General features: G+C 47.8%; 1 protein-coding gene across 1 annotated transcript in view; it reads left to right on the top strand.

Annotated features, from left to right (window-relative positions):
• Window positions 1-15,203, top strand: part of USE1 (unconventional SNARE in the ER 1) — a 273,173-nt gene that overhangs the window by 214,055 nt on the left and 43,915 nt on the right. The window lies entirely within an intron of this gene.

The following is a 15,203-nucleotide window of genomic DNA, read 5'->3' on the forward strand; positions in this document are numbered from 1 at the left end:
GGGTGTGTGGTAGGGGAACAGTATTAAGCAGGATGACTTTTATTTGGTAGAAAGAGCCTGAATAAGTAATCGCCAGCTTTCCCTAATCGCAGCATAAACCAGTCTTCTAGATTACTAACTAGCGAACCGTGCTGACTCCAATGCAGCGTTAAAGTGAAACAAATCTGTGGAAATGAACAGACTTGTGGGCTTGGCTATAAATTAGGAATATCCATCACAGGAACTGCAATATAGCGGTTCGAGTGCATTAGATGTGAAGTGGGTTTTTTCACTTTTGGAGGGCAAAACCTACTTGGTTTGTCCACACATTGATTGAACTATTTGTTTTGACTAAGGTGTTTTGTGGTTGGTTGTTGTTACCCAAACATTATTGACCTGTTGGTATTTTCAAGAACCAAGCGATTACAATGTCTTGGCATGTGAGAAGAGGTTCTTGTTCGAAAGGGTTCTGGAGTAAAATGAAGTATGTTGTTTGATGTATCGAGGGTTTTTGCACCTTTTTAAATGTTTTTTAGATTCACATGCCATGCATAGTCCTCCATCTAGTGCTGGTGTGGAGCATTAATACTTGTTTACTAAAGTGGATGTCCTTGGGTGAGGGTTGAGGATGCTCAACCTGTTAATGATAGGTAGGGTTACCCTTAAGTATACCTGACTTTAAAAGTAGTAGGTTCAAGAGCAGTGAAGGCTTCCCCCCCAGGACGGACAGAGTGGTAGTTCAATACAATTTACAATGCTAAGCCTACAATAAAGGACTGTCCACACACTATTATTGAAAATGTACTCTTTATGTAAAGTTGTGAATAAAACAAATGTATACATTAAAAGGTAAGGACTGAAAGTTGGAAATGGAGTATTTAAAAACAGTAAGGTGACACCTAGAGGATACAAACCAAACCAGTATTTAGAAGTTAATATCAGGTAATATGTTCCAATACTTTGTAAAGTTTTAGATAGTTTAAAGGTTTGTGTAGCGTACAATGGGCCTAAGTCAAGAAGCAGCTTGTAATTGTAGTGGATAACAGTTAAACGTTTCTAAGTTCAAAGGAGAGTCAGAGTAGACCGAGACCTGACCATATCAGATCCAGCATAACAGTCACCAAAGAAGTCCAGAGGAGTTGATTGCAGAAATTAATCTGTGATTTGGATGCAAACTGGGTCACAGTTTTCATGCCTTGGAAAAGGTCTCCTTGCAAAGCCCCTAGACCTTGGAAAAAGAAATCTGGGATAGATTAGGAGGAAGAAGGCCCATGTTAACTACACTCCAGGAGCGCAAAGAGCTGGTCCAGGAAACGATGGTGGAGTGAGATCCAACATCTTGTTTTTAGGGGCTGCAGTTGTGGTTCTATCCACTACGATTACAGGGAAGTGCCACTGGCATTGTAAGGCCAAGACCAGTGATGTAGATTTGTGGTTGGGATCCCCACTAGACAACCCTCAAGTTGGTTAACCCATGCACAGCTGCAGCAGCTGTCGGATCACACAATGCTGACCATTTAGGATGGGTAATCAGATGCTCCAGTTAGGACTTGATACTTCAAGTCAGGACAAAAGAGACCCCTTGGAATAAGAACTGCTACAGAGGTTTGGCCTGATGTATCCTGGGAAGGAGCAGCACTTGAGGTCAGGGCTCCAACAGCACAATAGGGGGGTCCCACTTCTGGGTCGATAGCGAATATGACCCAGGACCTTCAGGGCAGCACACACAGGCTGCAGAGCAAGAAAGAAGAATCCGACTATGCCTGCCAAATCAAGGAAAGGGATATCCCAAGATAGGTTCCCTCCCAATGAAAAAGTAGCAGCGCTTCAGCAGGATAAGGAGTCTAGGAACATAGATTCCAGCAGAATCCTCAGCGAGTTCTAGTGTTCCATTTACTAAGAAGCAGTTCCAGTTATTAAATAGATGAATGGCTCAGCGTTTCTACAATTATACAGAAACAGAAGGTGGCGTAGCTATAGCCCTCCAACCACAACCCATGCCCTGATCAAAGGTTTGGTTGCCTAATCAGTGGTGGTTAGCCTCACTCATATTTTTGCAGGCCTCCTTGTGGATCCACAAATGGGTGTGCATTGAGGTGTCTAGCAGTTGCTCACACTGGATTCAGTTGATTTTGGAAAGCCTTTATGAACTCTGGTTAGAGATGAGGTAGGCAAACAGGCAGAAGTTGTCATTTGTATTTTAGTGCTATAATGTTGTTCAGAGGTTGTCATGTTTCGCGCCAGCTGGTGCTTTCTCGAGACTGCATATTTGTGCTCGTACTACTAGGCACAATTTATCATTCTGACATCTCCTGCATAGTGTAGGCCTCTGAAAACTTTTTCACCAATATACAAATTACCCATTAGTCGTTTACAGGTTATCATCAACCGGAAAATCTAAAAAGACAAAACGCCTATTGTGGGTAAATTTACTTTGAGGTACAGTGCAGCACACAGTAGGAACTCATTTCATTGCAGGCTTTGTTTTAACTGGAAGCACTTGGATGCTTTTATCCTTGTGGGCTAGCAGAACCGTACATGTCCAAATTTAAATAAGAAATAAAGGCAGCAAGCCGTGGCTTAACCAGCAGATATTTTCATAGAATTGGCTAAAAGAAGGGCACCCGTACAAGAAGGTTTACTAACAAAATGGCCAGGTTGCAGGACTTAAAAACCTCATATTTAGAAGTGCAGGGGATGCATACTGCCTTCGAGATTAAATCAGTGATCTTACTTGCATTATGAGAGGATGGTTGATACTTTTGGAAAAATACGCAGATTTTAAAGATCTTAAACAAATACCTAACTCCGTTTCAATTAAGTTAATCAGAAGAGTGGAGCGAGTACCTCAATAAGTTAATAATTTTGTTTGAATCAATGAAACTGGGTATCAGATGGCACAATGTACTGGCATAGACTCCACCAGGTTGAAGGTTAAGAGATGTTATGGATGGCATGCAGTGGTTTCACCTACCAAATATTAATAGACAGTTTGGACAAGTAAACCTTGATTACTGTTGTCAAATATAAGTGGGGGAAGGGTTGGTGGGGTGGAGGAAAGTATGGTATTGGAAAGTTGCCTATGATAAGGAAGACGTACGTGCATATACATTATTACACATTGTTGAGTCCACACTGGGGGTGAATTCTGAGAGACCAACCTATTTAAGCAATATTACCCGAGCAGGGGTGGGATTACCAGGCCAGGTAATGCAGCAGGTACAAACCCAAGCCCAAGCGAGGGCATCAACGTAAGCCCCGGGGCATTGGGTAATTGTCAGGTACAAGTTGCTCTCGCAGAGGTAGCACGCACTACTAACTCCCATCAGTGGTCCCTGGCGCCTATGATCGTGTTTACACAGGTTGGCCACAACCCCTGAGGGGAAAGAGGGTTAGGGTCCAGAGATCGGATGGGTAAGGGTGAGTTGGGTAAACCGGAAGGATTTTGAGGGAGAGTTTATGGATAGGTAGGGGGTATTTGGGTAGAATGCTCCTCGGCTCTAAGCACTTGCTGTGCTATTTGTTTTGGCATTCACACATGCCTGGCACAGTATTCATGCTTACTGCACACTTCATTCACACTAAAACAGATTCTGAGAAGTAGGCAGCAGGGCCTTTGCCCCTGGTGATGTGTACTTCCTTATTGCCTTCATCATAAGGTCCCAAATGCCCTCTCACGGTATGGGTTGCTTTGTTTACTTCGTTCCCAGTTGCTTCACTGGGTAAAGGTTTTCTGATACCAATAACATATAGCTAAACAAGTGCTTTCACATAGTATTGTCAAAAATTAAATGCACTTAGCTTGTTCTTCTCGTGATCCAGTCTGTGCAAAAGTCGCGGCTCGGTCCCTGAGAACTGTTTCGTAGCGGCCAGCGCCGTAGTACTGAAAGTCTGTGAGAAAACCAGAAGCGTTACTGGTATGCGTGAACAGCAGTTTTACAACGAACACCTACGATCGTAAGGATAGTTCATACAGTCTGCCCCGCAGGGCGATGAAATCGTTAGTAGAACCGGAGCTGGTTAGTAATGGCGAACCCTGGCGTTCCGTGGTTAATTCCCCATGTGTAGGAGTTGGTATTCCCCAAGCGGTTTAGCCCGATTATGGTGAGCGGCTGAGCCGCTGTACTTGGCTTCACTGAAGCGGGCCCGCGGCAGGTGATAAAGCAGGGCAAGGCCCCGTAATAATGTGCTGCCAGGAATTGGGCCCGGGAAAGGCTTTGAAACACGACCATTCTGCTTGGAAGTCTGAGCACGAACAGGTTTTCCTTGAGCACGCATGCGCATTGTGGCAGGTGGGGGCCTGTCAACACTAAGAAGAGAGTACATACTCTTTCTACCCCTCAGGCCGAGCCAACTCCAGCACTGCCTCCCACCTTCTCCGTCATCCGACCCATGAAGCGTGCGTCAGTTGAGGCTTTCGCCGCCATTTTCTCTCCCCCTCCTGCACCTCTGGGTGACTCTCACATCCGGACAAAGCCCTTTCTAATCTCAATTGTTCCATCTCTGACACTCTCGGTGTACTTAACCATGTCATGAGGATCCGCCTAAAGCCAAGTACAACTCTTGGAATGACTCAGACCTTGTCACCCTTAAATGCAAGAGTAGTGTGGCTTAGAGGAAATTGAGGCATCGTGTGCACCCTCTGACAAACTGGCCTGTCGCCTACTTCAAAGGCAGTACCAACTCTCAGTCCACACTAAGAAGAGATGACGCAATCAAGCCCGCATCTCTGCAGCATCTAACAACTCGGCCAAACTCTTTAAAATCTGCAAGGAGCTGGCCAATCCTGCTGCAGTCTCTACCTCTCCTGTTCCCTCCCAGGCACTCTGCAGGGCCTTAGCTTCACATTTCACCTTAGAACCCAGGACATCATGTCCATCCTCTCTTCCTCTCCTCCTCCTTCTACTTCTGGCCTTCTGGCCTTCTTGTGGCCACTTCTCCTCCTCCTCCCCTTTGTTCACCCCGACGACATTTCTAGACAAGTCTGATCTACGAACGTCCCGTAAAAACAGGTTCCTCCCTGTTCATCCAAAACCATCAAGGACCACATTGACACCTTCGCTCCAGCCTTGGCTGACTTTTGCCACCACTCTTTTGCCACTGGAACCTTCCCCTCTCCCGTGAAGCACTCCCTTGTGACCCTCTTCTTAAGAAACCCTCAGCTGATTCCCTTCTGCCTGGCTAACTATCGCCCGATCTCCAGTCCTCCTTTTCTGGACAAACTCCTGGAATAACTGGCCATCTCCCAGTGTAACCTTCACACTGAATCTGTTGGTTGTCTCAATGACCATCTCTCTGGCTTCAGAGTGGCCAGAAGCACTGAGCCTGCTCTCCTGAACATCTGTGAAGACCTGCTCTCAAACCTCGACACTAACCATCCCTCTGTCCTTATCCATCACAATCTCTCTTCTGCTTGTGATACTGTCAACCATGCCATCCTGCTCAACCGGCTCCATGATAACCTGGGTATCACTGATCAGGCCCTGGCCTGGCTGACCTCCTTTTTTTCTGACCGACCCTCCCAGGTCCAACTTCGTCCTTCCTCTCTTCTATCTATCGCTCTACCTGTGGTGTTCCCCAGGGCTCTAATCTTTCTCCTTAGCTGTTCAACCAATGCCTGGGACCTCTCGCCCACTGCATAGCTGTTCTCTGCTCCAACTTTCTGCCACCTCTTCTCCCTTTCTCACCCCAGATTGTCTGTCTGCAATCCAGGAGTGGCGTGGCGCCAATGATCTCTGCCTTAATGCCAGTAAGACAGAGATCCTCCTCATCGGACGACCAGGTCTCTCCTTTCCACTCACTCTCTCTGCAGCATGGGCCCTCTTCCTGCTCCTAACTGTGAGGCTAAAAACCTCAGGGTCATCTTCGACTCCACACTATCCTTCTCTCCTCACATTTCTGACGTCTCTAAGAAGTTGAACTACCAGCTGCAAATGCTCAGAGGTATTCTTCCTTTTCTCACTTTCCCCCAGAACCTCACTGTCTCCAGAGCTCTGGTCTTCTTTAGACTGGACTACTGCAACAGCTTCTTTCTAAATCTACCTCCTCCTCTCAATCCTCTACAACTCATCCAGAACAGGTCCTTGTCTTCAAGCCCAGGGATGGTATTTCTCCAGCACTCAAATCTCTTCATTGGCTCCCAGTGGCAGCAGGGATCAAGTTAAAGACCCTCTGCATCATCCGCAAGGCTTTCTGGGGCCGAGGATTGTAATACCTCCAACTCTCTCTACCGAGATATCTTCCTACTCTAGCCCTACGCTCCTCCACCTCCAACTCAGAGGGTCAGTCGTTTCTCCAAGCAATGAGTTGAGGGCAGATCTTTCTTCGGCTGGTGCCTCCCTCTGGCACAGCCTCCCTGCCTCTCTGAAACTTGGGCAGAACCATCTCTGGTTCCGGAAGCACTTCAAGACCTTCTTCTTTGCTTCTACCTTCTCTCTTCCTCACCCCTGCTGATCTACTGACTGATCCATGCACTGAGCACCTGGCCATCCTCTGAACTCGGGCCCAGGCCCCTGCTGTCCTGCTGCATACGTGCGTTGCCTCTTGGCATCCCCTGCACTTGTGGTCTGTATCTGTAACCCTGCAGTCCCCTCTCCTGTACTTATAAGAAACTGGTTGTCTGCACAGTATCCGCACTTGCAACCAGTTGGCTGGACTACTTGTTTGCATTTTTCCTTGTCCTGCACTTCTCCTTCCTCCTCCCCCATGCCCCCGGCACTTCTCCCCTCCCCTTTCTCTTGCGCGATCTGACTTTCACTAGGCCTAGTAAGATGGTTGTTTTTGTCCTCCCTGTGTCTCACCTCCCTTGCCTTGTCACGCCTTGAAACACTTGTGTATAGGCACGTTATGAATGCTACATCATATCATATCCTTTGGGCACGTGTGTGGCAGAGGTGGCCGGGATAGTGTAGTCTTTTGGCTCCTGTTTCCCTGTTTGCTGCCACACGTGAATTAAACTGTATTTCTTGTTTCCCGCTGCTTTTTCCTGTTGGGCTCTGCCAGAAAGTAATCCACATCTGCACCTAGGACAGGTATGACATCTGCTGTGGTTGTTGTGTTGGTTTACCAGCCCAATAGCCCCAATGACTGTGCCTCCAACTACTCTTTGCCTCCTGCCCCTGACGGTAATATTGCTATTAGTACCCCGGTACTTTGTACCGGGGTACTAATAGTGTTTAAGGTGTGAAACAACATCTTTGCCGTTTCGCCAAAAAAAAAGTCAAACGTAGATCTGTGAAAAGGGACCTACACATGGTCCTGTCTCCCTCCTCTCCATGGCAGCCAGTCACGTGTCAGGGAAGCACCGGGTACGCTACTGTTCCCGGTGCAGGTGAGGGAGAAGGAAGCAAAAGGTAAGTGGGGTGGGGGTTGGGGGAGACAAAATAAGTAAAAAAGTCGGGTGGGGGTATGTGGATGCGGGGGCGCAGTGATCACTTATCTGCATCCGGCGGCGAAAGATGGCAGGTCTCCCCCTCTGAGGAGGCTCGGAGCGGGTGCTTTGCTGTGTGGTAAAGCGTCCTTTCTGAGCCTCCTCATTGGCTGGGAGGACTAAACTATGCCCCCGCTGGGTACTCATATGGTGAACAGGAAAGACACCGACGTCTAGCCAAATCCAGTGAAGCTAGAATAGCGGAATGGGAAAACTTAGTCTCAGTAGGGGTATGCGAGTGGTCTTGGGCTACAATGCCACACAGAGCACTCCAGTAATTCTAGTTAGACAGAGAAGTACTAAAATATACAATTATTTATTAGGCCTTTGAATACACTTAAATTGTGTATTATATCAAATACATGTATACCTCCCACTATGGGGGGGTTCTGTATAGAACCCCTACACATTACCTTTGAGACCGTTTAATCAACAATTAGCCAACTCTTGAGCAATACTTTAAATAACTGTATGTGGTAAAGCAAGTGAAGAGTTAGAAATACAGAAAAACTCACTCCCCCTTCCTCTGATTCTTCCAGGGACCTTTTCAGTAATTCCTAGATTTGTTGGACCCACTTACTTATGCTTTGTCAGGTCGAGAGAGGTCCAGGTGTCACAAATGAAGTCAGTTTTGCGTTGGGATGGAGTACGGCTAGTACTCGGCTCAGACTTCGGTGATACATGGGCACCCTGGGCACAAGGAGAGACCGACTTCCACTGGACAGGTGACCTCGGGAGACCTCCAATGCTCAATGAAAACAAGATTTGGCAGATGTCACCATGATCCAGCAGCAACAGGCGATCTTCAGTTGGCGAACAAAGGAGCAGGCTCTGCACAGCTTCTTTTGGGACTGAAAGGCTAAAAATGCAGGTGCAGGCGCCTTGTAGCACAAGTTGAAGATCCTCCAAGTTCCAATAATGCACTTGGAGCGCAACGACTGTAGGAGGTAGCCTAGGAGAGGGCTAATCAGCCAACTGGGTAGTCCAGGGACACTTCCGAAGGCTCAGCAGAGTTGGTTCCTCAAGCATGGGGCAGAACTGATTGTGGGGTTTAGGTACCGACGGCGGCCTTCTTGAGGACAGGGCCAAAGAAACAGGGCTTCACTGGGACCAAACTTGAATCTATGCTGGTTAGCTTCAACGGTCTTACACGGGTCTTCAGTGGGCTAAACATATTTGTGGAGGTCTTTGATCCAAAGGTAATCTCCGTAATGCCTGCAAACCTTTTATCCAAGGTTTGGACTGGAAACGCTGTCAAGTCCACCAATATTAAGGGTCTGCATCCTTGAAACTGGCAGGGGTTGTCCGATCATGGACAGCCACTGGTCAAACACTCTAAGTAGCAACAGACACACTTTGGCTTAGATGTGGACTGGTACCAGACTGTCCCAGTCTCCACATACGGCCATACACACAGACTGCTTGGCTTTCACACCTTATATTGAATCCTAAGACCTTGCGGACGACTCAGGACGAAACGCGTGTAGCAGACTCTTTGGGAATAAAATCACTATCAGAGAAAAAATGACAAAATGGTCCTGTCTTTGTACTAATTGCGCATAACTTACTACAAGGAGGCAGACCGCAATTCACCAATACCATTTTCTGTATTACTTATCTTAGGTCTTTATGGGCAGACCTTGTGTAATTGGTTTGTTTGTTTGTTTGTTTGTTTTATTCACTTATAATGCGCACCAGACCCGAAGGTAACCGGGCGCAGCAGTACAGAAAATGCGAAGCTTAGGTTGCAGGGTGGGGTCATGGGATACATACACTGTACAAATACAAAATACAAATATAGAATGCAAAATATCACGGTAAGGCAGCAATTGCGGTTTACATGCAGAATAAATACAAAATATGATCAAGACAGTCTATGTACAGGTACTGTGTGGGCGAAAGCTCAACGGTCAGGTGGGCAAAGTGGGTGGGACCATAAGATCATGATGAAATGTATGTTCTAGGGTGGGGTGAAGGATAAGTGGGCGCCAGTAGGCTATTCATTGGCAGTCCTTAGCAGATTGATGTAGTTATTTCTGAATTTAGGGAAGGGCTGTGCCTCGCGTAGGGGATTAGGCAATGAGTTCCATAATTGAACTGCTTGCACCGGGAAGCTACTACCCCCCGCCTTAGATAACCTGAATCTCGGAATGATGAGGCTGTTGGCATTTGCAGTTCTGGCAGGGCGCGAGTGATGTCTTATTGTGAGTTTATTGCAGCTCACCGCTGTTTATATTCATAGTGGTCAAAGCGCACTCTTTTAGTGTTGGGACCCATACACATCCTCAAATTGTTTATTACTGAGACCTGCTTTCGGGAGGATTGTAAAGCTTTATTTCATAATCTAGTATCCACAAACTTTGCCATTAGATTGACCAGTCACTGTAAGACTTAAGTACTGAGGGGATGGCATTGCTCAGATATACGGATATGTATTTGGCGTTAATGTCGTTCCTTTGCTCCCTTGGTATACATTGTCTATGGAAGGAAAGCAGAAAAAAGGAAATCTTTCCTAACACACGGAAATCATTTTAACTTGACCAAACTGTATACTATTCATATTTTGTAAGCAAATCGACATAGAACCGATGTCTTGTCATGAGAAGCTTGGCCAAAATAATTTTTTGACACATTAGCCAAGTTCGCACCAGAGTTTTTAAAGATCCGAGCATATGAGCAGTTAGTCCTGATGGAGGCCTGTAATGGCCACTGGTCCAGGGCCATTACATTTATGCCCTACAGGGTCCCCATGGACCCAGTCCTGGCGCCTTTGGCGCCAGGCTCATTTGAAAGTGTGCTCTGCACACAGTGTGCCTAAGGCACGTGCATCTAGGCCAGGCGTGGCCTTACAAAGGCATTGGAAGCATTTGCAGAAGTCTGGGGGAGTGGTTAGGTGGGGCCACAAGGCGGGGCTTAAGGAGAGTGGCTGGGGCCAGGCTATATAAGCCAGCCCCACCCGCATGCTGGCACTTCGCATTAGTCTGCTGGAACAGCGTAATGCTTACTGCCGTCTACAGCTCCTTACCTGTTTCCAGTCCTGCACGCTTCTCTTCAGTCTCTGGAGCTCCATCTTCAGCACGCACCTACCTGATTCCAACTCTGAAGCTACCGCGCGCATCTTACCTGAGACCAGCCACGCCATCGCTCAAATCGCTGCTTACCTGATTCCAACTCTGCAGCTTCCATGCGCATCTTACCTGTCTCTGCAAATCCAACGCCTGCAGCGCCTCTTATCCTTACCTGTCCCGAATGCCCAGCAACACGGGAGACATCTTCTGGCTCAGCATCCTCACGGATCCATCCATCTGGCTGCCGACAGGTGCTTGGATAACCGCTCGCCATCAAGCACCGTCTGGCCGAACCTGCAAGGGAGACAGAACGCACAAGGTTAGCAACTGCATAAACTTTTAACGCTTGGCCGTGCAACTCACAAACCTTGCGTACCATCTGGAAACCCAATTTACCTTCTAGTGGGGTCTTCTAAATCCCCTCAGGCACCGTTTGAACTTGCTTCCATCACCGCGGCTCCGCTGGGCCATCTTCAGACCTGTAGGGGAAAGAAAGGACATTACAACATTACGGACAATAATCATTGGGGAAAAAGTCAACACAAAAAGACACAGACAATAATCACTGCTACAAAAAACTTACCTTCAAGGTGGATTGGTCGCAGCCGGTCTTGGCCACCACGCACACAGACCAGTGACGCAACTTGGTCCTTCAACGGCGCCCCTGCTGAGAGAAAGCAGGACAGAGAGCTCATCGTTACAAAACACCAGGTGAGGTCATATGGGAAAACACATGCTCCTCTCATTCTGGAACTAAGGGTTCGAAGGGGATTGCAATTCCACTGCAGCATTCTCATTGCCTCTTACCTTCTCCCAAGGGCATTACCAGCAACCAGAGCAGTCCATACTGCCGCAGCTGAGGTGTCATGATCTCTGCTTCCAAAAGATCAGGACTTGCCCGACTCCCTTGGAAGCAGACCCATAACCCTGGTTCCGAGTGCCAGCCAGTCCCAATTGGGACCTTTTGGACCCTGTCCTGGTGCCAGTGGCACCAGGCTCATAAAGATGCCCAGTCCCAGCGCTGGAAGCGCCGGGCTCATAATGCTTGGGTGGACTTACCTGCAGCAGACCATGCTGCTTACTTACCTGCCAGTTGAACCCCTGATCCTCTACTGTTTGGGACTACTTTTCCTGTTGGGTGGGGCAGGAGCCACTCCCTAGGTTCAGAATACTGGAACTCTTCTGGAAAGCAGGAACTCTTTTCTTACCTAGGCGTGGCTGTGGAAGGAGACACCTAAGCACTACAGGAGGCTATTTAAACCACACCCGATGGATGAATCTTGCTTTGTGTTATTCTGCATTCTCTGCAGCAGAACGCTCATCGTGTCTTCTGCTTCTGATCCTGGGCCTAAGGGAACAAAGGCTTACCATCCTGGAATCCAGTCTTCAGCAGCACCTGTAAAGACAAAGAAAGAACAGGTTAGCACTACGGTCTTCAGTGGCAGCGCATCTCTTACCTGGTCCATCGGCTGTCACCAACGCCTCGCGCTGCATTCCGGCATCTGAAAGACAAAGGCTTACCTACTCTTCGCATGCTCCGGAGGTCTTCGCACTGCATTCCGGCATCTGGAAGACAAAAGCTTACCAGCTCTTCGCACGCTCCGGAGGCCTTCGGCGCTGCATCCCGCATCTGAAAGACAAATGAAGGTGCGTTTAAAGACATTGGGCAACTTTATTTCTCACGTGCCATTACTCCTTCCCACGCCGAATCCAGTGGGTATTCCAGCACCCTTCAGCTTCTCTAAAGCTCCGAACTTGTACCTGCAAGATAAAAGGGACAGTTAGTGCACATCGTGAAGCAGGCTACAAGCGCTTACTTACGTGCTTCCAGGCGCTTCTATTCCTCACGCGGGTTCGATCCTCAACTCTCATCAGCCCGCCATCTGCCATCGCCGGAACCCTGCAAAACAAGAGATATCATTACAAAAGACTTTTAAGACATTTGAAGTGCCCAGAACTTACTGTTCGTGCAGTTAACGACGGACAGCAGTCATCTGAGGTCAAGAGGCCTGCACCCTTATCCAGTGAAGAAACTGGTTACGGCACCCTGCCCCGAGGCAGATGGAGAGCTTGGCGTTCACTTACCTAAGGTGAGGGCGTTAACCTTTGGGGTTCTACAGGAGAATAGAAAGGGAAGAGGAGAGAGGCACCCAATAACCCCAGTTCATTAATCCCATATTTTCTATCTGCAGACATCTTACTCTTCGAGTCAGACATACAGTGCACAGAGGTCCAGCCCAAAGAGCCAACCGTGTGTTACACATCACCTTTGAAGATACGGCATTCACCCAGTCAAGACTGGCGCCTCTGCGGGAATCAGGTGAGCGTTACAGAACACAAAGCCTACCGCAAAACTCCCACCCAGGCGCTATGGAAACCTCGGATACTGACCAGCTAGCCCAGTTACTTGGGGAACTAAGAGCAGAAGTGCATGCAGCCCGTCAGGAGTGAATGCTCTAAGAAGGGAACTGATTATTTCCAAGGAGCGAACAGACGATCTCGCTAGACAATTGCTACAGTCACAAGCCGGACAAACTCCGTTACCCGCATCAGGGGCAAATCTTCCTTCAACATCCTCTACGAACCCAGTGCAGATCAACCTACCTGGGAATGTACCTCTGGCTCCGCCCGAACGATTTTCTGGTGACCCAAAGAGGTTTGCAGTATTTATTAATCAGTGCCGGTTGCACTTCTTATGCTGGCCAGCAGCCTTTCCAACTGATCAAGCTAAGGTTGCTTTCGTGCTTTCCTACCTTAGTGGCAATGCGGCAGACTGGTCGATCCCTCTAGTTAATCAAGATGATCTGGTTCTCCATGATTTTCAAGCTTTTCAGCTCAGTATGGAAAAACTGTTTGCAAGACATTCACAGGGGCAGGCCTTGGACAATGAGCTCCTTTCATTGCGACAGGGTAATCAAGACCTTTTGGCTTATATTGCGTCTTTCAACAGACTGATAGTGGAAACTCGATGGCCTGAGGACAAAAGGATTACGCTGTTTTATAGAGGTCTACGTGGAGAGCTCAAAGATGTGTTAGCCCAAGTAGTGAATCCCCCGCAAGACTGTTCGGACTATATTGACTTAGTCGTTCAAATTGACCACAGACTGCAGAACAGGAAGGCCGATCGTTCCAAGTTTGATGCTAGAGTATTTTCCAAACCACCAACTCCTACCAAAGGAGTAGACTCCGGGGAACCCATGCAAATAGGGGGCCTGAAAGGACCACTAACACAAAAGGAGCGGGAAAGGAGAAAACAGCTGCAATTATGCCTCTATTGCGGAAACTCGGGGCACTTTCTTCGAGACTGTCCAGTGAAACCAGCCAAGAAGGCAGTAGGAGCTGCAGTTACCAGGGTCACAAACTCTGAGCAGGGAAACGACCTCGCCCGACAAGAATAGAGGTCCTCTTGCCGAGCGTTAAAACCAGTTCAGTGACCTCGCATTTCGTGATACCTATGGTCCTCATTAGCCCTGAACATCCGGATCGATTACATGCGATTGAAGCTTACGTCGACAGCGGTGCCATCGGCAATTATGTGGATCATGAAATGGTTTTGAGGATGAATCTGACTCTTTGTCCAAAGACTGTAAAGGACGTCATTACTACGGTGGATGGTACGGAGATAGCCTCCGGACCAGTAACGCATACCACCCAAGAAGTGACGCTAGTAAGTCAAGATGGACACCATGAGAAGATCGTGTTCGAAGTGATCAAGGCCCCTCAGTTCCAGATTATTCTAGGAATTCCTTGGTTAGAGAAGCACAATCCTCAGATCGATTGGCGAGCAAGAACGATTCAGTTTCCAGAATGTCTCTACTTGTCACCCTCGACCTGGTGTTGCACTGGCAGCAATTTCCTCGGAGGCTCCCCAGTTACCTCCTGAATACCTAGAATTCCAAGATGTTTTCCGGAAGGATCAGGCTAACTCTCTACCTCCTCATAGGTCTTATGACTGCCAGATAGACCTGATACCTGGATCTACTCCTCCTTGTAGTAGAATTTATGCCCTCACCGAGCCTGAGAATCTTCACCTCCGACAATACCTGGATCAATACCTAGCGAATGGGTTTATTCGTCCTTCCAAGTCCCCTGCTTCCTCAGCTTTGTTCTTCGTTCCAAAAAAAGAAGGGGACCTTAGAACTTGTATAGATTATCGCGCCCTGAACCAGATCACCGTTAAGAATAGATATCCGTTACCTTTGATCCCTGAACTCCTGGACCAAGTCAGAAAAGCATGCATATATACAAAGCTGGATCTTAGAGGAGCCTACCACTTGGTACGAGTAAAAGAGGGCGATGAATGGAAGACGGCCTTCCGCACCAAGTATGGGCTATTTGAATATCAGGTCATGCCCTTCGGACTTTGCAATGCCCCGGCCGCCTTTCAATATTTTATGAACGATGTCCTCAGAGAGCTCATAGGTGTGTGTTGTTGTTTACATTGACGACATCCTCGTTTATTCTTCATCGGAAACTGATCATCGGAAACACGTGAAAATGGTCCTCGAGAGATTGCGTCAACACAAACTTTTCGCTAAGTTGGAAAAATGTGTTTTCAGCGTGACTGAAGTTGAATTCTTGGGATTCATATTATCACCTAGCGGAGTGCGTATGGATTCAAAGAAGGTCGATGCAATTCTCAAATGGCCATCGCCATCCTCCGTAAAAGGTGTACAAAGCATGTTAGGCTTCGCTAACTTTTACCGCAGGTTTATCCCCGAATTCTC

This window comes from Ambystoma mexicanum, chromosome 1p (genome assembly GCF_040938575.1).
Source record: "Ambystoma mexicanum isolate Mex_15411 chromosome 1p, UKY_AmexF1_1, whole genome shotgun sequence".
Taxonomy (NCBI): domain Eukaryota; kingdom Metazoa; phylum Chordata; class Amphibia; order Caudata; family Ambystomatidae; genus Ambystoma; species Ambystoma mexicanum.